The sequence below is a fragment of the Sphaerodactylus townsendi genome, linkage group LG05 (assembly GCF_021028975.2).
Source record: "Sphaerodactylus townsendi isolate TG3544 linkage group LG05, MPM_Stown_v2.3, whole genome shotgun sequence".
Classification (NCBI taxonomy): domain Eukaryota; kingdom Metazoa; phylum Chordata; class Lepidosauria; order Squamata; family Sphaerodactylidae; genus Sphaerodactylus; species Sphaerodactylus townsendi.
Window position 1 is genome coordinate 85,886,585 of NC_059429.1, and position 27,902 is coordinate 85,914,486.

The 27,902-nt window shown below is 41.7% G+C and overlaps 1 non-coding gene across 1 annotated transcript; it reads right to left on the reverse strand.

Moving 5' to 3' along the window:
• Positions 1-19,372: 19,372 nt before the first annotated feature.
• LOC125434045 lies at positions 19,373-19,537 on the reverse strand. The gene has a single exon (XR_007244699.1). It is a non-coding gene; the product is annotated as a U1 spliceosomal RNA (small nuclear RNA).
• Positions 19,538-27,902: the final 8,365 nt, after the last annotated feature.

Below are 27,902 nucleotides of genomic sequence, written 5' to 3' on the forward strand. Positions count from 1 at the left end.
ATGATCAGCCTCAGTTTGTTCTTGCTGTAGGCAGGGCCAATTCAATAAGATCCCTTTGGGGACTTGCAAATCACCTGCCAAAATGAGAGAGTCCTGGGTCTGCAGGAATGTTAAAAAATGGGGGATTAAAACTCTCCAAAATAATTCACATCTCTGTCTTTAAGGAAAGAATACCCACTAATCTCTCAGTGGCTGTTTTGGAGGCCGATAGGTAAACCACAACAATATTGCTACATCAATGTTGGAGGAGCAGGAGTGACTTGGGGGCCAAAACAGTCCTGGAAAATGTCCTGTCTCCCTTTCCTGCTGGAGAAAGGTTCAGTGGACACTCAGGACCTTCAGAACTCAGCCTTGTAGTAACCTTTGGGAAACTGAAACTGGCCCATCAGCAGCTGCAAAGTAACTGGACCAGATTTAGCTACAGATAAAGCTTCTGGGGTAGGGAAGAAGGAAAGTCCTAATGGGCCAGTACAGGAAGATTGGCATGAGAAGGAGAGAGTGTGTGGGATTCAAGGGAAGAGGAAGAGAAAATATTAGTGGGGGAGTGGGAAGCAACAGGAAATGGGATGGCCTGAAGTGTGTGTACACAGCTTAGCGTATGAGGTGCCTTCCTTGGAAAGTCTTTTATTTGGGATGGTGAATGCTCTGGCCATGTTGTCTGACTCGTGATGGCTCAGTCGCATGTGTAAGTTGCCACTTGAACAAGGTGTGAACTAGCCTGAATTTTTTGTCCTGTTGGATTACATTAAGAAATACAAGACTGCTAGATCTGGGAGGGCATGACTTGAAATTTGGATAGCATGCCTATTTATGGCATGATAGGGTTAAAATAAATAAGGATTTTAATAACCATTATATTAGGCATGCCATACTGAGAATATGGACTACATTTAAACCTAGATTAGGTCCAAGATGGCTGTCGCCACAAGAAGCATTATTTAGATGTGAAATGACTTCTGAAAAGAATTGGGTGGTTTATAATGATATTCTCAGCTTCTCACAAGGAGAAGGTAAAATGAAATAATGAGAACAATTACTGTCAGAAGGCACTTTTGATTGTTCCATTATTTACAATTGGTTCCCTTATTTACAATTATCTGAGAGATTTAAGTTAGATAAAAGAATGTATGGTTTTGAAAATACTAAGGTTGAATTTGAAGTGCAATTATGTATAAATCATGAGCATATTATTTCTAAAATGCGCAAACTATTGTTGAGACATGAAATGGAAGGAGAACAAGTGAAAGGGTGGGATATCAATCCAACTAAATAAATAAATTAAAAAAATGGGCCACTAATGTTGAGCACAACATACAAACAGAACAATGGGAGAATATGTGATCAAGGAAGCTTAAATTTATATTGCACTCTAATCTAAAAGAGACCTTTTCTAAAATGATGTATTTATTTTTATTTATTTATTTATTAAATTTATAGGCCGCCTCATCCCTGAGGTTGGTATTGTTGGTATAGGACACCAAGAAAATTAGTGAAGATGTACAAAAAACATCTCTAACAAGTGTTGGAAACGTGAATACCAAGAAGGGTCATTTTGCAATCTATGGTGAACTTGTGGAAAAGCTAAGTAGTATTGGAGGTCAATACATTCAATAATTCAAATGCCTTTAAAAATGAATATACAGTTGAAACCAGAAGCTTTCTTGTTGGGACTTATGGACAGATCTGTGGAGAAAAAAAAATGGAACTTTGTTTTTATACATGACATCAACTGCATGAATACTTTATGTGTAAAAATGGAATACTTCAGATATACCTGCAATGGAAGAATGGTGAGTGAAGGTTTTGGAGTTGGCAGAGATGGCCAGATTCACTTAAAGAAAGGAGTTTAATCATATTTGGGGGCAATTGGAAACTGTTTTCTTGGGTAAAACAAAAAAATGTAAATGATGATTAGTAGTTTTGAAGATTAGTGGATTGTTATAAGACTTAACAGGGAAAAGTATGTTAATTATAAGTAGTGGTTATTAAGTTGGAATTCTAAGTATGTGCTTAAGGAGCAAATGCTATTTTTACTGTTCACACTTGATGCAGATGAAGTTTAGAGTCCTTATATTAGCTGTACCTTTCCATATGTTGTGATCTTTTTTCCCTTTGCTTTTTGTAAACATTTTAAGCACTAATAAAATTTGAATACAATTTTTTTTCCTCAAACAGCGCACCAGAACCTTCAGTGCATGGTGCGTGCTCCGCTTCTCTTCCCTTGTGCGCTCAGTATTTGCCTTCTGTCAAGTCACTCATATAGCGGATCTCTATGACCCAAATAAGCAGAGGAAGACAATGATAAAAGCTGGCAAAAGGCTTGTCTTGATATTATTAGCTGAGACCCTGTTGCCAGAGATAAGCTTCAGGGAGCAATCACAGCTTGTTTTCCTTGCTGCAGCTGCCTATTCCTTTTACAGAGCAGAGAGTCCATTTAGACTCACTGGAGTCTCCTCCGTCCAGTGTAAATGAAAATCTAGTCAGAGCTTGAATGAGGGTCACTGTCCCCTGAAATCCTTAGGTAGCAAATTGAAAGGGCATAGCAATAATTCAGATACGAATGGGGCAAGGAGGCAATTCTGCTTAGAGCTGAGCATCTGCTCAAAAGATGCTGAGAGCTTCCAGCGCTTAAATGTACCAAATGGTCTTAGTTCCTCACTGAGTTAGTGCCTTGTATTCCTTCATATGAGGTTGACTGGAACATATTACATGCTGGGTGGAATTTCTTTAGCAATCATTTAGTGCTGAAAAGGTTGCTTCTCAAGTGAGATTGAAAGAGCTCCCTATTTTCAAAAGAGAAACGGGAATGTTTCTGAAATAACACATACTTGCAGCAGCTGGAGGAAAGGGCTGTATGGGAGGCTGGGCATGAGTGGGGAGGGGCCAGTGGCCCTTGAATAGAACGAGAGGGATTGTGGCTCAAACCTTACCTGAACTACCCTCTTGCACCTAGAAGCTCTTGTGTCAGTTGCAGAAGCAGGGGTTCTGCCAGTGATTACTTAGACTAGAGGGATGGTCTGTAACTCTGCATATATCCAGAGGTGTTCCTTTTAAAAATGTGCAGCTGTGTTCCCCGGCTGCGTTTCTCAAGGCTTACTCTCTTCTGAGCAATCCTGTGAGATATCTAGGGATTCCAGCCTCCAGGTGAGATTTGGAGATCCCCCAGAATTACAGCTTCTTTCCAGACTACCATGATCAATTCCCCTGGTGAAAATGGATGCTTTATAGGGTTAACTCTATGGCATTGAACCCTACTGAGGTTCCTGTACTCCCCAGACTTCACCCTAGGAGTTTCCAAACCTGGATCTGGCAATCCTACCCGCCCCGATCCCCAGTTGATGGGCAGGGAAAACCTGGCAAACCTGGAGATATCCTGTTTGTCTACCAGGAGCCTCAAGGTTCATAAAAGGACTCTCAAATGATTTCCCATAAGGAGATGCCTGCTTAGAGCAAATATGCATGTGCTCTTTAGGCAGCAATCCAAAGAACACTTGTGTGCAAGTAAGCCCAACTGAATAAAATGGGTCTTACTTGCTGAGTAAGGAATTGCTCCCTTACTCTTGCAGTCAATGTGCATATTTAGCTGTTTGAATATCAGGTTTCTGTTGTGTGCAAAACTGAGGGGCAACTTTGAATGTGGTTGCATCTTTAAAAAAAAACACCTTTTATTGGCCAAGAAAAAAAGGTTGATTTTTACTGTCACATCTCAACTTTCCTGTGCTTTAAAAGACATGCATGATTTTAGCCTTCATTGTAACCAGATTATTGTGTCACAGACCTTTGAACCATGCCATAAGCCTCGAGTGAAGTCATTGCATTTATGCATTCATGATACATTAATTATTATTAAATGCTAATTATTAAATGTGAAAAGATTTCCAACATAATTCAAGTAACATGCAGTTTGGCCCTATGCAGGTTCACTTGGAAGGACATGCAATTGTATTTAACGGAGTTTACACCCAGATAGTGGTTATCAGATTGCAGCCCAAAGTAGTTAAAGAATGTCTTAACATTTGGTGCTATGCAGTTCATAATACAAAGTTAGAGGAGACTGGTAGAGTTGAAGGCTTATATAGGACCAAATACGGTAACTGTTTGGCATTTGCAAATGTGATGTATAACTATTACTTTACATAAAAATAAAAAGCAGTGCCTTGTATGAACAGATTGCCTTTGTTATGAATATCATTGTTGTTGCCAGTGCCCTTAACGACTGCTGTACAGGGCAGAAACAAATGAGCCAGTTTTGCTGGTATTTTGTACTAGAGACTTAGGAAGAAATATGCAGGCCATGTTGTCTGTTTTACCAGTTTAAGGCCTTTAGAAGCAATGTGCCTGTTGCAGGAAAGGGTGGGGGGAGAGTGGCTGCTTTCATGACCTGTGTTTGTGCTTCTCAGAAACAGCCACTTGGCCATTGTGAGTGGTCACGCCAGGAGCATTGTTGGAGGGTTGCTGGCACCTGAGGGCCAAATGTAATACCACTGCTGATCTCTGACCTACTACTCTGTTGTTTGCAGGCTCTTACCCCAGGAAGCCAATGTGGTACAATGGACAGAACGGTAGGCTAGGTCCCTGTGTAACCCAGGCTCAAATCCCCACTTCTACCATGGCAGCTCACTGAGTCACCTTGGGTATGTCACCAACTACCAGCCTGGCCTACCTTGCAGGGATGTTGTGAGAAAATGGAACTGGGAAGAACAATGTTCTAAACCACTTTGAGTTAAAAGTGGGGAAAAGCAGGAGATCAATAAATACGAATGTAGAGGTGGGGGCTTAGACAACACAAGCACTTGGCTCCATAAGCAGCATGTAACTGCCTAGCACATTTGTATCTGCTCTAAGTTGATCAGGGTGGCGTGCTTGATTCTCCTCTTTATGTTATTCTCAAAAAAATACAGTGAGTTTTAGGGTAAACTTGGCTTGAGGTCACTCAGTGAGTTTCATGGTGGAGCAGGAATATTGCTGTTTCCCTTTTTGCTCCCCAGAGCAGGAAGGGGAGAAGGTACACGATATCACCCTCACAGGCAGTGGTCTACATATATACCTGAATATTCCTAACTTCCACCTCTTGCTCTGGAGTACGTGGAGAAAGCAGCAGCAGCAGCTTCTTGATACTGTCAGAGTCAGGAACCCATGCTGCACATCTGGCCATCTCAGCCTAGCCTACCTCAGAGGGTAGTTGTGAAGATAGTAGGAGAGGATGAGGTTGTAGGGTGCTTTGGGTCCTGACTGGGAAGAAAAGTGAGGGAGGGGAGGGTTTGTGGCATAATCTGTATGGCATGCAGAAGATCCTAGGTTCAACCTGTGGCTTTTCCAGTTAAAAGGATCATCAGCTTCATGCATTCATGTGAAGTATAAACAGCAAGATAAATAAAATATAAGGAGTTAGCAGCAAGAGAATCTCAAACAATGACTTGCACAAACCCCATACTGCACAATGGTGGTCACTCACATTCAAATGCAAGGCCTTTTCCACACGAGGTTTACTATGTATTTTGCTGCCAAATGCTACTTTTTTCCTATTAATTCCACATGTTTTTCCCTCTATTCAGTTCTGGAAATGTTTTCCCTTCATTTTTCCTCTGTGGTTTTCCTGAGCATATTTACCACAAAGTTTTAAAAATCTATTTCTGAGCCGGCTTCCCTTGAGCTTGAATCATGTTGAAAGGTATTTATTTCTCCACCCCACTAAAACCTGGCCCTTATCCATGCTCCAGTGTAATCCCCCAACCCCCTTTCAGCCATTTTCTCCTCCCCTTGGTCCTCCATTTTCAAAGTTATTTTTTAAATCCCCCCCCCCCCCATTTATCACACATTAGCAACCGAATGTAAAGGACATAGACACAAGTCAGGCCAGTTGTTTCAGGTTTGTCATTCCAAAGGAGCTATGTTGTGTTAAGCCAGGGGTCCCCAAACTTTAAACAGGGGGCCAGTTCACTGTCCCTCAGACTGTTGGAGGGCCGGACTAAAAAAAACTATGAACAAATTCCTATGCACAAATGATTGTAAAATGTTTGATTTCACCTTTCAGCCTTTCTGTCATGGTCTATTTTTAGAACAGTGACCAAAGTATGTCAAGTACAGGGTGGGCTCCAAATATTGTTGGGGAGGCTGTGGAATACCTTCCCCTGTAAAAAAAAAAAGCAGAACTTTCCCAGTGAAGCATTACATCTAACCCAGGGTCAGGTATCTTCCTGGGTTCTTTCCTCCCTAGCAGCCAGCGAGCAATTCGCCAGCCTGGCTGATGCCAATGGGAGTGAGGTGGAACAGAAAGCCTGAGAGGAACACATGGAGTTGCTGAGAGGGAAGGGTGGAGCAGGCATTGCCACATGTAAGGTTTCCAACTCTGGGTCAGAAAATTCATGAAGATTTGGGGGTGCCATCATGTAACTGTAATCAACAGCCGTTGGGGCCGGTTCCTCCTCTCCCTCGAGCCCCCACTGAACATGAATGGAGCCATCGCAGCCATGCCTGGCGGGCCGGATAAATGCCTTCAGGGGGCCACATTTGGCCCCCGGGCCGTAGTTTGGGGACCCCTGTGTTAAGCCAAAGATGCAATGTGTCCACAGTTAGGAGCAAGTGAAATTGACAATGGTAGTTTCTTTCACAGGAGGAAGTTGACATGGGATTGTGGCAGTAAGACTTTACTGCTTGTCAATTTCCTCTTTCAAAAAGCAACTTTCCTTGTCAATTTCACTTGCTCTTAACTGAATAAATTGTATCTTTGTCTTAATATGACATTGCTCATTTGGGATGAAATTGACCAAGCTGTTACAATCAACTTGGTGTGTGTCTCTGCCCTTACATTCAACTGCTAATGTGATAGAGAAAAAATCCTTTAGAAAATGGAACACAGGGGGAGGAGAAAATGGCTGACGGGAAGAGTTGATCTTCTGCGTCATGGATAACATCCTGCCACCATTAGGAATAATATATTTTCAGCAGTAGAGTGTGGACAACAAAGAGAACCGGGGAGAAATGGGGAATGGAGGTATACAGAATGATTCCACAGAAAAGTTTCCAGGACACATGGTTTGACCGCTGGGAAAATCTGTGGTAAACTGTGTATGAAGAATAGGTCCAACTTGTCCAATGCTGAAACTTTGAGTGATGTGTGAATCAGCCATAAATTATTGTGGCAAAAGCACTTATCCTTTAATGAAGGAGATAGGCTTGAGGCAGTTATAAATGTGCACACAAACCCTCCAGCCTGTTCTTTTCTATCTCTATCTTCATATTTATAATTGGCAATTTTTGTAGGGAAAATCAATATTTTATTAGGGAAGGAGATGGAGTAATTTTTGCTTATGGCATCTTTATGCACATGGCTGCAGCCCACACTGTTAGGAATAATTAACTTTTTTTTTGCTACTTACCTTTACTGAACGAATTAATCTTTAATGTTAACTGGGGATTCCATAAAGAAACTCTTGTTAACTTGCTCAACAATTAAAAGAGAGGCATTTGGGAAAAGGTGGCGGGAGGTGGGTGTTAGCAGGGAGAAAAGTCTGGTGGGAGGGGATGAAAAGGAAATTTCCTGATTGCCAAGGAGGAAAGTACGTGCAACAAATTACACACTGGCAAATACAGCAGTTTTGCAAGTGATGGGCTGCCCAGATCTGATCAGAAACAGGCTACATTGTGTATTTATTATAGAATATTCTTTGTACTTTATTTGGAAACAGCCCTAGAAGTGGTATACTATCGGAATTCTTTTTCAGTCTTGTGTTACTATCCCTTTCATACCATTTTCTGTTCCAGGGCCATGGCTACCCTCAGGGTGAGACTATAGAAATGTGATAGGATATGCTTTGCATGCAGAGCGTCCCAAATTCTGTCCCTGGCGTTTCCAGTTACACGGGTTGGGTAGTACATTGCTATTATTGTCTTTATTTATAGCATGCCTTTCTCACCGAGACTCAAGGTGGATTAAAAATATAAGAGCAACTCAGGAAAATGGCAAAGATTTCTAATGAGCAAAAACAATGCAATGAGGTTTAAATGAAGAACGGGAAACAGTGCAACCCAAAACAAAAGTCAAAGCAACTGAATAGTCAGTGTAGGCAAAAAGAACTGTCAAGGCAACAAAGCTGTCTAAAGTTTGATTGAAGGGAAGGCTACAAAGATAGAAGACACTGAACTGAGGTAAAGGGGTGGTGTTGGTGTTGGGTACAACAAGCATAGCAATATGCTGTAATACTATATCCTAGGGCCAAATTAGACAGGACAACATACTCATGTTTGCCACAAGGTTGCTGCTTGCCACCATTTTACAGCCTAAAATTGGCTATTAGAAATGCTGTGAAGGCCCAATCCTGATCTGCCTACACTGTGGTGGGACAAGGAACTCTTGTCCCTCTCCAGGCTTTTCAAGTGCCACAACAGCTGCAGCACTTGCATCCGTTTTAGCACTTGAACACTCATGGAGGACAACCAAGAAAACCACATTGCAGGCCCTGTCATGAGCATGCCCTTTTAAATAGCTCATTTTAGCCTTTTAAAATGGCATCGGCATCCTTGTAGTGGACACAAGAACACTGTCGTTTTGCCCTTAATAGAAGCAACCTTGCAGAGGTGATCTGTTATACTCTAGTCCTGACCCCTTTATAAAAATGTCCTCCATAACATTTCTGTTTTGCCCATGCTGTGAAATGACAGAAATGTGGGGGCCTTCCTGATGGTCTGAAACAGGCCAAGTCATATGAAAGACCTCTACCTGGGATCCTGGAGAGCAGCTGCCCATCAGAGTGACAGCTGACCAGTGGTCTGACACAGTATAAGGCTACTTCTTGAGTTCATTTATGTTCAGGAGCATGCCTTTTAAACTTTACTGTGCGGAACTTAGCTTCAAAGGCACCTTAATGAGAAATTGGTGGTGTTCCTAGTACTTGATCAAGCCCAAACTAATTCCATGCGGCAGAAACGGAACTTGGAAAGATGTTTCCTTCTTCAATCGAGTGATGAGCTTCCTGGATCAAGGGAATGCTGGCAATGTTGTTTACCTGGATTTCAGTAAAGCCTGTGACAGGATTCCCCATGATGTCCGGATGAGTAAACAAGAGGATTGGAGACTGGACTCTAGGAGAGATAGGTGGATAGGCAACTGGTTGGAGAACCTCATTCAAGGAGCAATTGTCAATGGGGTTTTATATGAATGGAAAGAGGTGCTCAGTGGAGTGCCGCAGGGCTCAGTTCTGGATGTGGTACTTTTCAGTATTTTTAATAAATGATCTGGATGAGGGATTGGGGGGACTATTTATTAAATTTGCAGATGATACCAAATTGGGAGGAGCAGCAAACACACCACAAGATAGATATAAGAATGTAATGAGATCTAAACACACTGGAAAAGTGGGTGGATGTGAACTAGGTGCATTCAACAAAGTGCCAAGTTCTACATCTGGGTAACAAAAATGAAGAACATAACAGTGTGGTGGACAAGATCTGGGAAGGTAAATATGAGCAGCCAGTGTGATGCAGCATCAAAAAAGGCTAATGTGATCTTGAGATGTAGGCATAGCAGAGGCATAGCATCGAGATTACAAGATGCCGTAGTCCTGCATTGGTCAGACCTCATCTGGAGTATTATAATTTCTGGAGGCCTCACTTCAAAACGGATGTGGACAGAATGGAGCGGGTGCTGAAAGAGCGACAAGGATGATCGGGGTCTGGAGACCAAGCCTTTGTGGAAAAGATGAGGGAATTGGGAATATTTAGTCTAGAGAAGAGATTGAGGGGGAACACGATTGCTTTCTTAAGTATTTGAAGGGCTGTCACCTCAAGGAGGGCAGGGGGATGTTCCTGTTGGCAGCAGAGGATAGGACTTGCAATAATGGGTTTAATTTACAAGCAATAAGGTTCCAACTGGACATTAGGAAAAAAAACATTTACAATAAGAGTTCTGCAACAGTGGAATCAGCTACCTAGGGAGATGGTGAGTTCCCCCTCACTGGCTGTCTTGAAGCAGTGACTGGAAGAACACTTGTCTGAGATGCTCTAGGCCAGTGGTGGCGAACCTATGGCACTCCAGATGTTCATGGACTGATGGGAATTGTAGTCCATGAACATCTGGAGTGCCATAGGTTCACCACCACTGCTCTAGGCTGATCCAGCATTCAGCAGGGCGTTGGACTAGATGGCCTGTACGGTTCCTTCCAACTCTTTGATTTTAGCATGTACCAGCATCACTAACTGCAGTCTCATTCTACATAAGGTTGTATAAGGTTTCTTTGTACTTGCCTTAGTTCACTGGTCTTCATTTTTCAGAAATGTTATTTTTTAAGTCATGGTCAAGCTTCCTCTTTGCCAGCGCAAATGGTATTTGGGTTGCTAATCATGTACTTTCCCCATGAACGATCACGAAAACATCGTTTTTATTTTCAAAGTGTTCTAAATGAGCTTGTAATATTTTGATGCATGTGCATTTTTTTCAATGCCGCTTGAGAACTGTAGCGTTGGGGGAGAGCCAGTGGCTGCACATCATTGAAGCGGCCATGTGAGGATGATTACATTGCTGAACTGCAAGTAAAGTTGGGCCACTGTTTTGTAAGCTACAATGCGGTTTTTAGAAAAACACAAATCAATTTGAACACTCAGGAAGGAAAGGGTAGTTTCTCATTGAGGCTGAGAGGTAAAAATGAGAAATTACTTAGGTTGCAATTTATGGAACACTTTCCTAGGAGTAAACCCTACCCAATAAAGTGGAACTTGATTAGGATTGTTTCCTTAGTTCAACAGCCAAGGGATGGGGGGGGGGGGGAAGGGGGGGGGGAGGAGATTTATTTGTTTGTTTGTTTGCTGGTTGAATTTAATATTCCATCCACCCCCCGAAGGGCTCTGGGCGGTGTACAATGAGAAATTACATTAAATTAAATATATTAAAAACATAACCATCATTTAAAAATAACATTATAACAACAAAGCCCTCTGACAGATGGCAGCTCAGAAAAGGACCTCCTGCTCCCCTGGAAAGGGGCTAAGTACATAGTAAAATCAACCATTAAGATGTTATACAAGGGTTAGCGGAGGATGGCAAATCAGTGGGCAGCCTCCCCAAAAGCCCAGTGGAACAACTCCATTTTACAGGCCCTCCAGAACTGTCCCAAGTCCCAAGAGAGTTCCACCAGGCAGGGTTTAATTTAAGGGTTTAGGCTCATTTATTGTGAGGGCTGGATAGGGCATAAATGTGATTTGGTAGGGCTGAGTCCAAGCCTGCAGTGAGCTCTTCGGCCCAGATTGGCATGGGGGATAATGTGCCAGGCCAGATCAGGAGCAGGGAGCAGGCACCTGGACTGGTGAGGCTGCAGTGGGCTTGTCAGGCCAGATTGGGAGCAGAGTGAATGGGTGCAGCCCCATCAGATCAGGAGCAGTCGGTGGGTGGGTGCCTGGAATGGCAAACCTGCAGTGATCTCTCCAGACTAGATCGGGAGTGAGGTGGGGGTTGTCTCAGCTAGTTCCTGGTCCTGATAAGTCCTTTCAAGAGCCGGATCCGACCCCTGGGCCACTGGTTTAATCCTTCTACCTGTGTAGTTTTCCTTATAGAAGCTGGCTTCTGAGCTGCTGTGAGTTGTAACAGTGAAAAAAAATCTGTTTTATCTGCCTTCCTTTCTTTGTTCCCACTGCCGCAGCTCATAGAAGAGCCAAGGGGCGATTTCTGTTGAGGAAATAGCAGAGGAGAGCAAAGATTAACTCCTCTTTCCCCAGGGGTGTGGCTTTGAGCCTAGTTGTCCCAGCTGTTCTGTAATGTTAAAGAACACATCAGAAAATCCAGGCTGAGATCTCCTGCATAATAAATAGATTACCCTAGAGTAATTGCTGAACATGCACCAGCAGTTGGTCCCTGCTGGTCGGAGGAACACTGACCTGAAATTGGAAAAACAGCATACCAGTTTGAAATGATGATTTGTTACCAGTTACAAGTGCACTTGGACTTTTAGGGCATGGGTGCCCAATTCATAATAAAACAAGTATTGTAAGCAGTGGAAATTTATGTTGCAGTGCTGTTACTTGTGAATCTCATCACCACAGCAAGATCTTAAGAGTGTAAACCTGCCATTTCTGAAATTTGGTTTTGACTGTTTAAATATTTTTTGAACAATCACTTGTTATAAATGTACTTTTTTCCTTTTAAGAAAAGACTTTTGACTGAGCCTTCAATGTGAATAAAACCCAAACATTTTTAAAGCCAAATGCTGTCATTTCCCTCTGATTATACTGCTTGTCTACATTGTCTTAAATCAACAATACCTAACTACAAGGCTAAGAAGCCACAAAGTCTGAATTTTAAATTGTGTGTGTGTGTGTGTGTGTGTGTGTGTGTGTGTGTTGGGGGAGGGGGTTGGCTGTGTTTTCCAAATTGACGAACTGCATAGCCATTAAAACAAGAGTCCTGTGATGCTAAGATTCCTGGTAGAGGCTGCTGAGGATTTTATAAATTTTACCTTAAGTTTCAACAAGAAATGTCTTTCCAATGAGATGTGTTGTTGTCCCTCAAAGCTAACCTTGACAGAAGCAGAGTAACAGCTGCACTGCTGCCTGGTAAGGACTCCCCAGATACCTTGCAGTCTAAAGGCTAGAAAAGGGCAGCATGCAACATTTAAAACAAAAAACAAAAACAAATTGTGAATGTGATGTAAAAATAAGAGAGGAGTTGACACTCTGGATTTCAGATATTTCTTCTGCCCAAGTTCTTTGAATTGAAAGCTGCTTCTGATACTTCTGTGCCATATTCTTCAACTTAGGATCAAAATATCCCCTAATAGAAGGTATTTCTATTAGTCGAATGAACCTTCTTCCCCCTCCCCCCTCTGGCTTCAGCCTATGGTTCAAATCCCCATTCTGCCACGAAGGCTTGTTGGATGGCCTTGGGCCAGTCAAACACTCTCAGCCCAACTTACCTCACAGACTTATTGTAAGGGTAAAACAGAGGAGAGGAGAATGATCTAAGCTGCTTTTGGTCCCCAAAGGGGTATAAATGAAATAAATAATAACAACAAATCAGATCTTACTCAAGTGGTGCTTCTAGAGAACAGGGAACCTGCAGGTTTACATGAGGGGTGAACTGGGTGTGTTGATGACAGAAATTTACTAAGTCCTCAGTTTGTTTTCACAAACCGCTCATCACAAAATCAAGAAGCAAACAAGAACCACGGATCCAACAACAAAAGCTGAGAAAGTCTTCAGTAGTTTTTATCATAAAAAACAATTGTTTAGTAAAATCAGCACAGGATTTTGACAGTGTTGAAGAATAGGCTATAACACTGGTCTCTGCCCTAAAAAACCCCCCCTGCTGTAATACTCTGGGGAATGTGGAATGAAGTCTGCCTCCAAAAATGAGAGGGAGAAAAGAAATGTGATGATTGGTAACCCTAATTAGCTCTCCTTCATCATGAACTCTATAAAGACTATTTAAATGGCTGCTCTCTCTTTTTTTAACAGATTCTATGGACAAAATAAAATGGATCTCTGAAAAGAAGATACCCTGGACTCCACCTCACGGCTCTGTTCAGCTCTTTAGTCTATAAACTAGTTGGGAGGGAAAGACAACAGGACTAGACCATCCATGTCAAATGAGGAAGGCTCAAGTCACAGGGGCTGAGATGCGAGTGGCCTGTTTTTCAAGGATCAGAAAACAACCTCATGGTCCAGACTCCTGCAACACTCACCCCCACCCACTAGCTACAGTTGAAAGCTATAAACTTATACATTAGAGACATATTCAACGCAACAAGAACCCAAGAGTTTCAATGCTCGTGGAAGGTAAGTCTAGTCTACCTGACTAGTTCACAGACAGAGAGATTTAAACTGAACCATTTCATACTCAGCAAAAAGTTTCTCTTCTGGAAGGGGTGGTGGTGGTGGTCTACTATTATCGCCACATCTTCATTTCCAGTCTAGTTTAGAACTGATTGGACTCTGCTGGGCTTGCAATGTTCACCACACCATGGCTTGCCACTAATCATCTGAGATCTCATTGGCCCGTACCACACCATGTGGTGAACTCATATTGTATTAAGCAGTGAGGAAAAATTGCAATTGCAGAAAGGCACCGTAAGGTGATTGGCAGGGTGTCAGGGACCTCTGGTAGAGAATTCTCTGCACCATCACTGCACTACAACTCCCAGAAATCTCTGGAAGAGACAGGTCCAAAGAGATTCATGTAGATTTGATGTGTGGATTAAGAATGCTTAAAATCTTTTCAAGGAGGTAGTAAATGAGTTAAGGAGCAATTGAGCGGTATTCAGAGACACATTATTTGTGATGGTTTAATGCATATATTGAAACAGAACACAAAAATGTTGAATAAAATGTGGTTTCATAATTAGAATCTCTTCTTCTCCTTACTTTTCAGTTAGCATTCATATGGGTCACGCCATTCATATATCTGGGTATTAACTGGAACCATAGAAATTTAATAGTAAATTCTAATAACTTCAAATTTTTTTTCCTGCTGATTCAATTGTTGTTTTGTTGCCAAGTCTGTCATGTTTCTTTCCTTTTACTCCACCGAACCACATCCCTCCTTTTCAGCAAACACAAATCTCTGCTTCTGGATGTGTCAGTCATCAAGCAAACCTCCAGCCCCCACCTCAGTGGCCCTCCTGAGCAGATATCTCTCCTGGTTTGTCAGCATCGGAATGGCTGTCAGGGACCTGCATTATTTATCTGCTCTGTAACATTTACTGGGATTTAGTGTTTAATAACTGTCACTCCAATATATCTTTTCCTAATCCCTTCAGATCTGTCGCTGAAGCAGTTTTAAATATTTAGCAACATAGTTTGTGTGTTCACTGTTAGGGTTGCAATTTTCTTGTAATTAAAGATTTACAAGACAGTGCTCAAGATTTAGAAAGGATTGCTAAAGATCAAAGCCTTCTGCATTAAGACAGGAAATCACCAGTGTTTATGTGAGACCACAGTAATTTCCCTGCTCATGCAGAGGCACTCAGTTTGCAGGATCCTGCCATTCTTTTTTCCTTTCCATTCATACTCTCATATTCCATTCCCTTGCAGAGGAAATAGTATTGACAGAGAGTGACAACAGGGTAGGAAATGCTACTGTATAATGACTTAGGCTGACAGCACATCCTGCGAATCAGGTTCAAATCCAAATGCTATCACACCCTAGTGACCCAGCCTTGAAAACCCCTGGAGCCCCAAACCCAATCAGTGACTCCCAAGACTTGCAAGTATAGATATTTACTAGAGCCATAAAAGAAAAGAAATAGATTGAAACAACAAGAACAAACTTTCTAAGAGAAAACAAGTGAAGTGAAACAAATAAACTTTACCCAATTAGGTAAAGCTTCTAACAAACTTCACCTAACAAATAAAGTTTCTAACAGACTTTAACTAAGAAACTCTCTTTTTTGCTGTATTGAGCAAGATGGCAGAAGTGCAGCTTATCGACCTTTTGCCCCAGCAGGAGCCCAAAGACTTCCTACCAGGCCAGAGTCAAGCTCAGCGGCATCTTGCCCCCATCAGCAAGAGCAAAGGACTAAATGGAGGCTACTGATTTTATGCAGTTCTGTCTGTCAGTCATCACTACATCATCAGCACATGACTAATGAGTTCATTTTAATCCAGCCTCTTGCAGGCCAAGTCCCTTCCATATTTCTTCACATTTCCACACACAATCCATGATCTCCAAACTCCTCCCTGGGTGGAGATTTTAGCATTTAAATTAACGTAAAGTTTATCTCCCTCACTCTGTCACTTCTGCAATTACAGGTACCTAAGTCTCAGGAACTGCCTTATCAGGAAGGAGGGTGCATTGTAAAATAATGTGAGCCTGCTATAGCCTTGAAACTTAAAATATGTCTCTCTGCAAAGCAGCCAAAAAAACCAGGTCTGTCCTACTGTAGCCTTTCTGCATTCAAAGACAAATGTGGTGATGTGTACCTTTAAGACTTTGAATTAATGGGTGGCATTAAGAGACTCGGGAAAAGCAGTTGGAACTGAGATTGGCTAAGGTTGAGATGGAGAGATTCTGGATAGCTGTTAACTGTTCTTTAGTTCATATTGTTAGCTGTTAATAAACTTGTTTTAAACCACTGTGGTTGTCCTGCCTTCCATCTCGAAAACAGGTCCGAGACACATTGCAAAATACTGGCTTCTTGCACACTTAATATATCTGAAACATGTAGCCTGGTATAATTTAGTCTGATTGGCCTGGATGGAGGAAAACAGATCCAGCACATAAGGGCTTTCTTAGATCCTTTGAGATGCATGTTTCATGTGCAGCCTCCCAAATGTCTCAAGTGTGTTGTGGCAGAAGCTATTTCTAGTTCCACTCACTCTTTACCCCATTCTGGTGGCTGAGTGGATAAAGTGGCAGAGTGATCAATCTCTTTGTATTGTCAAGGCTTTGATGGTTGGAATCAATTGGTGAACATGGAAGCAATGCTTGCCCACAGTTCTGTTCCATATGGTTGCAGTATGCATGTGACTACCATAGCCTTACTAAAAGCATAAGGTGTAGGTAGTAGCCCTAAGCAGATCTACTGAGAAGAAAGTCCCAGTTTAGTCAGTTGGGCTTGCTCCCAAGAAAGTGTTCCTAAGATTGGATCCAGAAGAGCTTTGCTGAAGCTGAGCTTGTTTGAATCTGGTCAGTCCCTGGAAGAGAGACCTTCGGGGACCCACTCTGTGTCACTTTGGTTTCACAAAAATTTTGGAGTTTGCCACACAGAAACAGCTAACACACTGATACTGGCAAAAAGTAAATGTTTATTAGGAAGTACATTTAGGATAGTAAAGAGGGATAAATAGCATGCTGCTATCTTGCTGGTTAGGAAGCATCTCTGTTTTTAACTTCTAAGAAGCAGGATATTAAACCTGAGAGTACCAGTCTAAGGACAGACAAGAGGTGACACAAAAGGACACAGGGGTCACTTACTTTACAGCCCTCTCTAGCTGACCCCTTGTCTGCTCCCTGCTGGGTCTTCTCAGTTTCTTTGCATATTAGACATTGCTACATCCAACATCCCTTCTCAAGGTCTATTGTGCAAAGTCCACAAAATTCATCTTCTTACATAGACTTTCAAGCTTCTCTCCAGGAAAAGGCTCGGTGAACACTTCTGCAACCATTTTTCTGTAGGACAGTACTGCAAGTCTGTCTTCACACAGTCTGTCTTCACACAGGTTTCTCAGGAGATATCTCACATGCACATGCTTGGTTCTGGAGTTTATCTTCTCCATCTGTGCAAGCTTTAATCCTTGGCTGCCTCCAAAGAGTTGTATCGCTTTGGGTTCATCTATCCAAAAGTCCTGCATCAGTTGCTGTATCCCTTTAAGTTCTCTGCGTGCTTCAGCTGCTGATGCACATTCAACTTGCAGTCCCTTCTGGCTTTACAGCCTCTGCAGAACTCCATGTGTGCTGTCCATGGTGCTGTCATCTGCAGGTGTTTCAAGTGCGCTGTCCATGGTCTTCAATAGACTACATCTGGCTGCTGTACTTGATTTTGCTCTGCTGAGGTGGAATCACTGGAATCTGCTTTCTCCTTTTTATCAATGCAAACTGCATCACAAATCTTTCATTCACCAGTCTTAGAGTTAAGGATTCTGTATTCTCTGCACCCCTGAGCACATCCTATAAAAATGCTTTCTTCTGTTCTGAGGTCCAGTTTTGAATGCTTCTCTTAAGGGATATAAGCATATGCTTTTGATCCAAAAACTCTCAGTTGGGTCCCACTGGACTTCTTCTCAGACCAAAGTTTATAAGGAGTCTTATCAGCTCCCTTGGTTGGCAATCTGTTTTGCAAGCAAGCTGCTGTATTATTAGCTTCTGCCCAGTATTTATTTGGCAGTTTGGCCTCCAACAACATGCATCTGGCCATTTCCAGAAGGGATCTATTTTTTCTTTTGGTAGTCAACCGATGCTCAATCCCATATTCAGTCAATAATGCTTTCATGTCATTTGAACAATATTCTCTCCCATTGTCTGAGCATAAGGTCACCGGGGTCCTTTGGAGTTTGTTTTTAATTAATGCAAAGTAAGCTTTAAATTTGCTCAGAACTTTGCTTTTATGTCCAAGGAAATGTGTCACAGTATATTTTGAAAAAATCATCTATAAACTTGAGGAGGTATCTGCTCCCTGAAGGGCTCTCTGTTTTAAAAGGTCCACATAAATCTATAAATAAGCTCCAGAGGGAGCTTTGCTCTTTGTCTGCTTGCTTCCATATCAAAGCTCGATCTGACACTCTTTGCCTTAAGGCAAGTATTGCATTTCTCGATTTGCTGAGAGCAGTTAGCAATTTGCATATTCTTTGTTAAAGTTGGGCTCTCAAGTTGTTTCATTGCTTCAATTGATCTATAGCCAAAGTGTCTGTGCCACAAGTTTAAACAGTATTTGTGAGTAGATTTCTGAACAAGATTCACTTTCTCTGTATGTAAATCCAGAAAATACAGTTCATTTTGTTTAGTTACTTGGACCACTAATTCTGAGCCATCAAAAGTTAAACATGCATCATCAAGGGACACTGAGAAGTCTTTGTCTGTTAAAGGACTTGAGATCAGATTATTTGCAAGTGATGGTATATATAAACACCTTGTCATGGTAATCTCTCTCATTACACCTCCTGAAAGAACACAGTTTAGGGCCAGGCTCCAAAGCCTTCTGTTATAATAATTTCATCATTTGCAATATAGAATTTCTCTTTTTCACTTTCATCTAGAAACGCAAACAAATTTTTATCTCCACAAAGATAATTTCTGCTTCCACTGTCTAAAATCCAAACATATCATTTTATTTCTTCAGATTTCACCACAGAAAACTTCTTAGATAGTTTGTCTGCATTCTCAGCGCTGCTGCTATGAAAGGGACCGTGCTGACAGCTTTTCTTGCTCATTGTTCCAAACCCAAATGGTGCTCTGCTTGCAAACCTTCACTGTAGTCTGGACATAAACTTGCAAAATGACCTATGCATGACATCACAAAGATTTCTTGTTATGTATAGCTAATGCTTGTAAATAACTTGTGGTTTGAGCAAACTTTCTTCATTATTTGTTTGTTTGTTTATTTATTTATAAACCGCCCTCCCCCAAAGGGCTCAGGGCAGTGTACAACATAAAATGTTAAAACATTAAAATTATTTCAATTTAAACCATAGAAAACATCAGTAATAAATTTTAATGAAACTTTAACTATAAAACAGAAAAAGATGGTGAGAAAACCTCCCCACCTCCACCCCGCAACCAAGCCCACTGGAGGCCAGGATGGAATGGGGTCTCAGTCAACCTGACTGGCCAAATGTGCACTCGTCTTTCAGTTCATTAATAACTTACTCCAAAGTTAAGCTTTTTGTACTCTTTATTGCAGTTACAAAGTTCTCATAACTTTTTGGCAATGAAATCAACAAGTACAGAATTTTTTAAAAGTGCGCACGCAGTCCCCCACTACCACAAATTATGCAGTTGAGTTTCCCACATTTGGGGAAATATCAGGGGTCAGCACACCTGCAGTGCAATGGATGAGCCTCGCCCTGGGAAAACCTCCTTCATGATCAAGGTGTCTCATCTCCCCTGCCAGCTAAGTACAGAATTAAGTCACCACCTTCTAAGATCTTTCTGGCTCACTTTAGCCAGTTAATTTGCTGCAGCTGATTTAAATTGCCCCCTTTCAGCAAAAATTTCACAAGTAACTGATACTGCAGAAACATCATTTCTGTTTGAGATTTCTTTCCCAACCATTTTTCTAACTCCTCCCAAATTTTAGCCATTATATCAAAAGTGTCTGTCTCAATTAATAATTGCTCTGATAAAGTTGATACAATAATACCTCTGGCTCTTGAGTTATGATTCTTCCAGTCCTCATCTGACTGGGCTGGTTTTGGTGTTGAAAAAAAGCTTCATATGTTTTCCTGCTGTTACATTGCTTTTATACCCAATCTCCATGTGGAGAAGTTTGCATCTGTTAGCAGGTCTATGCGAGTGCTGTATCTCTCTTCACAGGGGTGGCCATCTTTCACAACTTCATCTTTGTTCCCTGACTATCTGAGCCTCAGGCAATAGTTTCCCTTGTCTTTTAATCAGTGCAATTACGTCCTGGACCCATAACCAAAAATGTTGGAGTTTACCACACAGAGAAGCAGCTAACACACTGATTAAAACAGCAAAAGGTTAAAGTTTACTGGAAAGAACATTTAGGATAGTAAAGAGGGAGTGGTGGCATGCTGCTATCTTGTTAGCTAGGAAGAGTCTTTGTTTTTTTTAACTTCTGAGAAGCAGGATATTAGACCTGCGAGTACCAGTCTAAGGACAGATAAGAGATGACACAAAAGGACAGAGGGGTTACTAACTTTACAGCCCTCTCTAGCTGATCACTTGCTCTGCTGGGTCTTCTCAGTTTTTTTGCACATTAGGCATTGCTGCATCCAACAAGAATATTATGTGACTGCACCCAGTTGAGATGCTACATCTTCCTGTATTCACACACATAGGATAGCACCACAAGGAAGAAGTCCACATATATCTTGGTATGTGTGTGTGAGTTAAAGGGTAGGCTACTTAAGGACCCATAACATTCTGGAATCCTTATCTTCACCCACACCTTGCAACAACGACCACACAGCTCCTCTCTATCAGCACTGTTTTCTCTGTAAGACACACACCACATTCTAAGAGCTGTCTCATTCCACTCTGGGTTCATAGGACCTCCGATGGCTACATTTCATCCAATTATGCGTGCACCTCTTTATAGCCTTCATGTCTTCTGACCCAGCTTTTGTTGCATTACTTAACTCAGCATTCTGTAAGGATATTATGCCTGGAAAGGTCCTTTACGTCACAGCCCCTTCCCCCGGAGACTGGGTCAGCTCCATAATCTTGCTGGTGTTAACAGATCATAAATTATTAAAATCCAGTTCTGGGCTAAGCACCAGGTCAGGCCAAGGACTGGAGGGACTGGTCACACATTGCATCTGTTGTTTCTAAGAGCTCAGGGGATGTGCCGCTATGTTTTATTAATCATCTGCCTTGTCCTTTGAATCTATCAGCTGAAATATTCACAGGATAATTCACCTAACAAATTAATGCAGGACAAAGAATAATGCATAATTGAATAGGAATGTGTAACAGATGTGTCTGCAAGCCCTGTTGCACTCCTTTTTAATCGCCTTCCATCTTTCTTTCTGTTTTGACTATTTCTTTCTTGGCTTACTCCATATGAAAATTTCAGTTTGTACAAAAAGTCACGAAGGCTGCTTTCAAGATCTCAGATCCACAGAGTCCCCATATTATTCAAGTTTTGAGCATTTTGCAAGAGAAGACTGCTGTCCGGTTTCGTCCTCTAGAGCTGCAGCCTTGAGCACATTACCAAGGTGTAAGGCCCACTGAGCTCAGTGGAACTTACTTCTGAGTAAACATATGTCTGCATGTCAGCTAGGTGATGTAGGACATCTACAATTGGGGCATCAGATATCTAATATGATTAAATTTCTGCAACACCGTTTTTCAGTGCATGTTGCACATAATCAGGTCAGAGAATGCTTCCAGTTTTATATATTACTGATGAGTTAATGTAGAACTGAAGGGCTGCACTACATTCAAGGGCTTTAACTGTGAGTCACGGAGACTGAAACAGCTCTTTGCACAACGTGAGGCAGCCCTGTAAGGTTTAAGGTTACCAAAACTTATACTAAAATTCAGTCTTCTCTTTTCTAACATATTGGGAGGAGTCCAGCTTTTTATATTGCAGAAGATCCCCCCCCCCCCGAAAAAAGCTCTAGTTTCTTTGTGGAATTTGCCTTCTACATTGTTTGATACAAAGCCAGCTGTTATTGACCAATGAAGGACTGTGAAAGGAGGAAACTGGAAGATTTGACTTCTTGCATTGTCTTGCACACAAACCAATTGTTCAAGCACTCATTTGTAGGGCCAAATTGACTGTAGTCATGTGTGCGCAAACCCATGGTTTCAGGGATTCAACAAGTATCCCAATACTGATTCTATACTTACTAGGCAACCAGAACAACTGGCCAGAGGTGGGAGCTGTTGAATCTTCTAGAAAGAAACTACAATTCCCATCAGCCCCTACCAGCATGGCCAATTGGCCATGCTGACAGAGGCTGATGGGAATTGTAGTTCCTGAACATCTGGAGAGCCGCAGGTTCCCTACCCCTGTTCTAGTCTTTCAGTTAAAATATTTTAGACCAAGGAAGCCTCTGGAGGCAGAGCATCAGATTACCTCGGAGATTGCTAATGCTTCACCCAGTGTAACAGAATGCCCAGAGCTTCTGGGCAGATCTTCAGTACTTCCTGGGCCACTTCATCTATATTTACCTTCCAGCTTGCTTGCCTCTGTTATGCACTAGGTATCCCTTCCCATTTACTTTCCCCTGTTTTGGGACCCTTAGTACACACTTCACATTTGCCTTAAGTTAAAGTTGTCAGAATCAGATCCTGAGAAGAACTTTGCAGTGAGTATTTGACTTGACCTGGATAGCCCAGGGTAGTTCAATCTTGTCAGATCTTGGGAACTAAGCAGGGTTGGCTCTGGAATGCTGGAGTTGCTATGGAAAGACAAGCATTTGCAAACCACCTCTGAAGGTCTCTTGCCTTGAAAAACCCTGAGGTTACCATAAGTTAGCTGTGACTTCACTGCAATTATAGAAATTACCTCAGGAAAATCTATGCTGCTTATATCCAGGTAGTAGTTCAGAAAAGATACAGATACATATGAATCTCTCAGAGTCCACACACACAGACACCATCCTGCATTGGTCTCATGCCTGCACATCCACAGGCCAGGAATGGTGCCGAGACATATTCATTTTGAAAACAGCCACACTTCCCATTCTTGTAACCACTGGCTCTGGAGTGGGCACCACAGCTGTCTGGAATGAGTCCCTTGCTTAGAGTTCTTGATAATTCAGAATGATTACATCTGTCCCTGTTAGTGAAGGGTCTTGTGGGGCTTTGCAAAGACAGCAGTGGGAGGAGGGAGTGAAACCTTTACAAAGAAATGTGGATGGTGGCAAGAGGGGGGAGGTGGAAAACTGGATTTTGCTTCTACTGAGCAAATGACAGGCTGGCATGCCTTAATTAAATGTTTGTCCCTTCTAAGTGGAACTCATCTCCATATCAGATTGACCCTCGCCCTCGTGCCCATTAGCTCTGAAAGGTTCTCTGTATAGACTGTGTGATCATGAGCGCCAAACGAATGGCACATCACCTCCACCGTGCTCTCTCAGCCTCCAGCCCAGTGATTACGAGGGACTTAGGAAGGAGGGGGGCTGCTTGCTCAGCCTCCCCTCCACCTCTTCTTTCTGTGTTGTGTTGATTTCAATCACCCTCCTGGCTGGGAAGAAGATTGTTAGTGCATATTAATATTAATTTCTCATCAACCCAAATAGTGCCCTTCTCTCACTCACTCACTCCCTGTGCATGCAAATCAGAAATAGATTTCCTCCTAATTAAGATTTAATGTCGCTCTGGAATGACACAGGAGCCATGGCATTAATAGAAGTCCTGCTTTCTTCAGACAACACTGCCAGCCAGGGGACTTGGAGGGGGAAATCCAGGACTCTGGGATATTTTGCCTGAAAGGCATTTCTGCAACAGAACTTTTGCTGGCTCCTGATTTCTTGGTTGTCCTTGGCGAATGAGGGATGCCGGCTGCTATTGCTGCTGCTGCTGCTTCCCATGATTGGAATTGGCAGCACTGCAAGGACAAATTCTTGTTTGCCTGAAAGGTGAAAAGCTGAACTCGTGGTCATGAATTATTTTACCTGGCTGTGCCTTTGTAAAAGATGCAGACTTGCTTCTGGCAGCTAGCTTACATTTTGAGAACAGTGATTCCCTGTCCATCCTTATGCCGGAAAATTATTTGCCGAAGCTTTTTTTCTTGGGCATCTTTCTCTAGATATGCATGAAAGCATTTTAAACAAGTATGAAATATGGGACATTTTTGGCTGCAAGTCTTGAACTCCTGGACATTGTCATTGACCCTTTCCTTTAATTATAGAGACTGATTTAAATACGAACATTAAAAAGAGCTACACCAAAGAGCTACCTGAGCTAGAGGAAAATTTACTTGCCTTTGAATATTTTGTACATATAATATATACAACGATGCACAGTGTGTGAAAGCATACATAAAATATCCACTGATTTAACCTGGAAGCAATCCTGAGATATTCTGAGATCTAAAATGGTGATGTTATTCATTCAGAAACATATTAGCAGAGCAAAAAAATAAATAAATCTCCTAACCTTTTAAGATGGCCCATCCATCAAAGACTTCTTCACAAAATTGTGATGCTTCTATGTTAGGCTCATTCCGCACATGCAGAATAATGCACTTTCAAACTGCTTTCAGTGCTCTTTGAAGCTGTGTGAAATAGCAAAATCCACTTTCAAACAGTTGTGAAAGTGGTTTGAAAACGCATTATTTTGCGTGTGCGGAAGGGGCCTACGAGTATGCCACCTTAACTGCAATGACATTGTTTCATTTTTTATCCTACTCTTCAATGTTACCTTTCAAGAAGGAGGGGCTGCGGCATAGAAGCAGAGCATCTACTCGGCATGCATAAAGGCCCCAGTTTCAATCTCCAGCATCTCCTGTTAAAAGGGTCAGAATGTAAGTGATTTTTATCTGAGACTTTTGAGACCCCTGGCCAGTCTGAGTAGATGACACTGGCCTTGATGGACAAATGGAATGATCAAGTATAAGGCAGTTTCATGTGTTCCATCTTGAATAATACTTTGGATAATACTAAGACTGGCCTGAATGTGAACAAGCCTGAATTGTGGAAATCCACACTATTACACTTGGCTGTTTCTCTGAACAAGTTGGCAGATCCTTGAGAACATGACTAATTAGACCGTAGCTTAGTCCACAGAAAGCTTTCAGTAAGGATATCTTGATTCATTTTATTGTTTGGTAATATTTCCTAGCAAAGAATGAACATTTCCTGATATCCAGTGCCCTTCCCTTCATGATTTCCCAACATTCTTTCTTGGTCTTCATCTGCATGGTAAATCATAGAATCACAAAGTTGGAAGAAACCACAAGGGCCCTCTGCCATGCATGAACACACATGCAAGAACACAGAGGTGGACATCCACCTCTAGAGTAGGAGACTCCACCAAGCTCTGAGGCAGGGTATTTCACTGTTGAACAGCCCTAACTGTCAGGAAGTTCTTCCTAATGTTTAGGTGGAATCCCTTTTCTCTTAGTTTGAATCTATTACTCTGTGTCCTAGTTTCTGGAGCAACAGAAAACAAGCTTGCTCTTTCTTCAACATGACATCCCTTCAAATATTTAAACACAACTATCATGTCACCCCTTAACCTTCTCTTCTCTAGACGAAACATACCCAGCTCCCTAAGTCTTTCCACATAGGGTTTGGATTTCAGACCTTGTACCATTTTGGTCACCCTCCTCTGGATCCATTCCAGCTTGTCAATATCAGAATATAGTATTCCAGGTGAAGTATGCCGATGCAGAGTAGAGAGGTACTGTTATGTCCCTTGAACTAGACACTATACTCCTGTTGATGCAGCCCAGAATTGCATCAGCTTTCTTGGTTGCCACATCACACTGCTGACTCATGTTCAATTTGTTGTCCACTAAGACTCCCAGATCCCTTTCACATATCAAGCCAGGTGTCACCCATCCTATATCTGTGCATTTAATTCTTTTCTGCCTAAGTGTAGTATCTTACATTTATTTCTGTTGAAATTAATTTTGTTAGTTTTGGCCTAGCTGTCTAATCTGTCCAGGTCATTTTGAATTCTGACCCTGTCTTCAGGGGTATTAGCTAACCCTCCTAATTTGGTGTCATCTGCAAATTTGATTAGCATGCCCTCTATTCCTCATCCAAGTCATTGATAAAGATATTGAATAGGCCAAGGCAGAACCCTGTAGCACCTAACTAGTCACTTCTCTCCAGGATGAAGATGAGCCATTGGTGAGCATCCTTTGAGCTTGATCAGTCAATCAATTACAAATCCATCTAACAGTAGCACTGTCTAGTCCACATTTTACTAGCTTGCTTGAAAGAATATCATGGGGTACCTTGTCAAAGAACTTACTAAAATCAAGGTATGTTACATACACAGCATTCCCTTCATCTATCAAGCTTGTCACCCTACAAAAAAAAAGAGAGAGAGAAGATTAGTCTGGCATGACTTGTTTTTGAGAAACCCATGTTGACTTTTAGTGATTATGGCATTCCCTTCTAACAGCTATTCTGTAGAGTACAAAATTTTGTCTCCAATATGACATGTAACCAAAGGCTTTGCAATTGGTTCCAAGAATGATAGTTCATTATAATACAGTTTGGCAAGAACACATTTGCTATCAGACTGTGTGCCTATGGTAGCCAATAAACTCTTCTCCCTTTTTCCCCTGCTGTATCAATAACTTGTTCTGCAGCCCAGCATATCCATAGATTTCCAAAGACCTAACTGAAAATTGATGAAATACTCTTGGTAACTGTATCAGCCAATGGTACCACTTATGCTAGCCTGAAGTCCAGCATTTATTTTCTCATTTGGCTGAGTTAATTTTATTCCCTATGTTCCCTTAATAAGTCTTCTTTTGCTTAAATATAGTATTTTTGCCTTGAGGGTTTAGTACTTTTGCATAAACCAATGCAAGCCTCTTACTGTTAAAGAACCTGTAAACAGAAACATCCTGAAAAACACCCATTAGAAGCAAGTTGCATCGATGTATAGACAAGTTGTGCATATATTTATATTGTCAGGTATTATCCAAGTGGTCCTCTGCACTATCAACCACCTGAACATGCCTCAGCTTCAAGTGGTAGAAGTCTACCCCAGAATTGAGAGCCAGCATAGAATGTGATAAGCTGCTTCTTGTGTGTTTTAAAATTTCAATGTAGTCAGCATGTTGACCAGTTACAGTAGTTCTTGTGTATGAAAGAGAACAAGCCAGGGAATCATTCTGAGGGAGTAGTGTGGAACTGAGGTAGACAATAGCCAAGCAAAGCAAAGCAAAGGAATTCTGGAGAAGCAGTCAAAATAATTGAAATATTTAGAAACACTGCTTGTTATTTTTTTTATCCCAGGAGAAGTTCTGCTTCTTGTTGTTCCACCCATTGTTGTCTGCACTAGGGATCCTGTTCTGTTTTGGAAGTGTTCCAGCCTGCATAGAATGTGCAAAATTTTCACTATCTACCTACCTAGTGTTTGTTGACACTACAGTCTGGTGATGATGCAGCACTAGTTGGTACAGGTAATACAAAGTTAGAAAAGTCGTCTTTTTAACTCAGCTACACACTAGTTTATCTCCCTAGAAAAGAACAAGTTTCAGACCGAAGAAAAATTCAGTGACAGGTGGGTTAGAGTCACCTAGATGTAATCTGACAGGATCGTAGCTCAGAGCCACAGAGGTTTCATTATCCATCTCAGTATGGTGTGAAGGTCAGTGCCAGCAGATGGACGAAAGAATGTGGTAGCTAATACTCTGTATCAGAGAGGATATTCACAGGTGTTCATCTGACACATATTTCCACTACTGGTTGGGGAATCACATCCTTTCAAGGTGGTACAGTAAGTTTAATTAGTTTGTTTATTGGATTTACTATGCACACCTCCCCTTTCAGAGACCATTTTACTTGTATGTATGTGTTTTTAAAAACTCATTTTCCATCCTGTTTTTTGCAAACATTGCAGATCCCATGGTGATATATAAAGGTCAGACGTTTGTAGAAATTGTGCGATAAAATCATTTATATCCCATTTCCAAAAGCTGTGTGTTCCAAATCATGCCTTTCAGCATGGTGACAAGTGAAACAAAAAATCCTTTAAAACTTAACCTGCTCTATGTTTAAGAGTTTTTAATCTTATCAACCCACTTTCAGAATAAGAATCTTTTCATATTGCAGGGGGTTGGACTTGATGGCCCCTGGGGTCTCTTCCAACTCTATGATTCTAT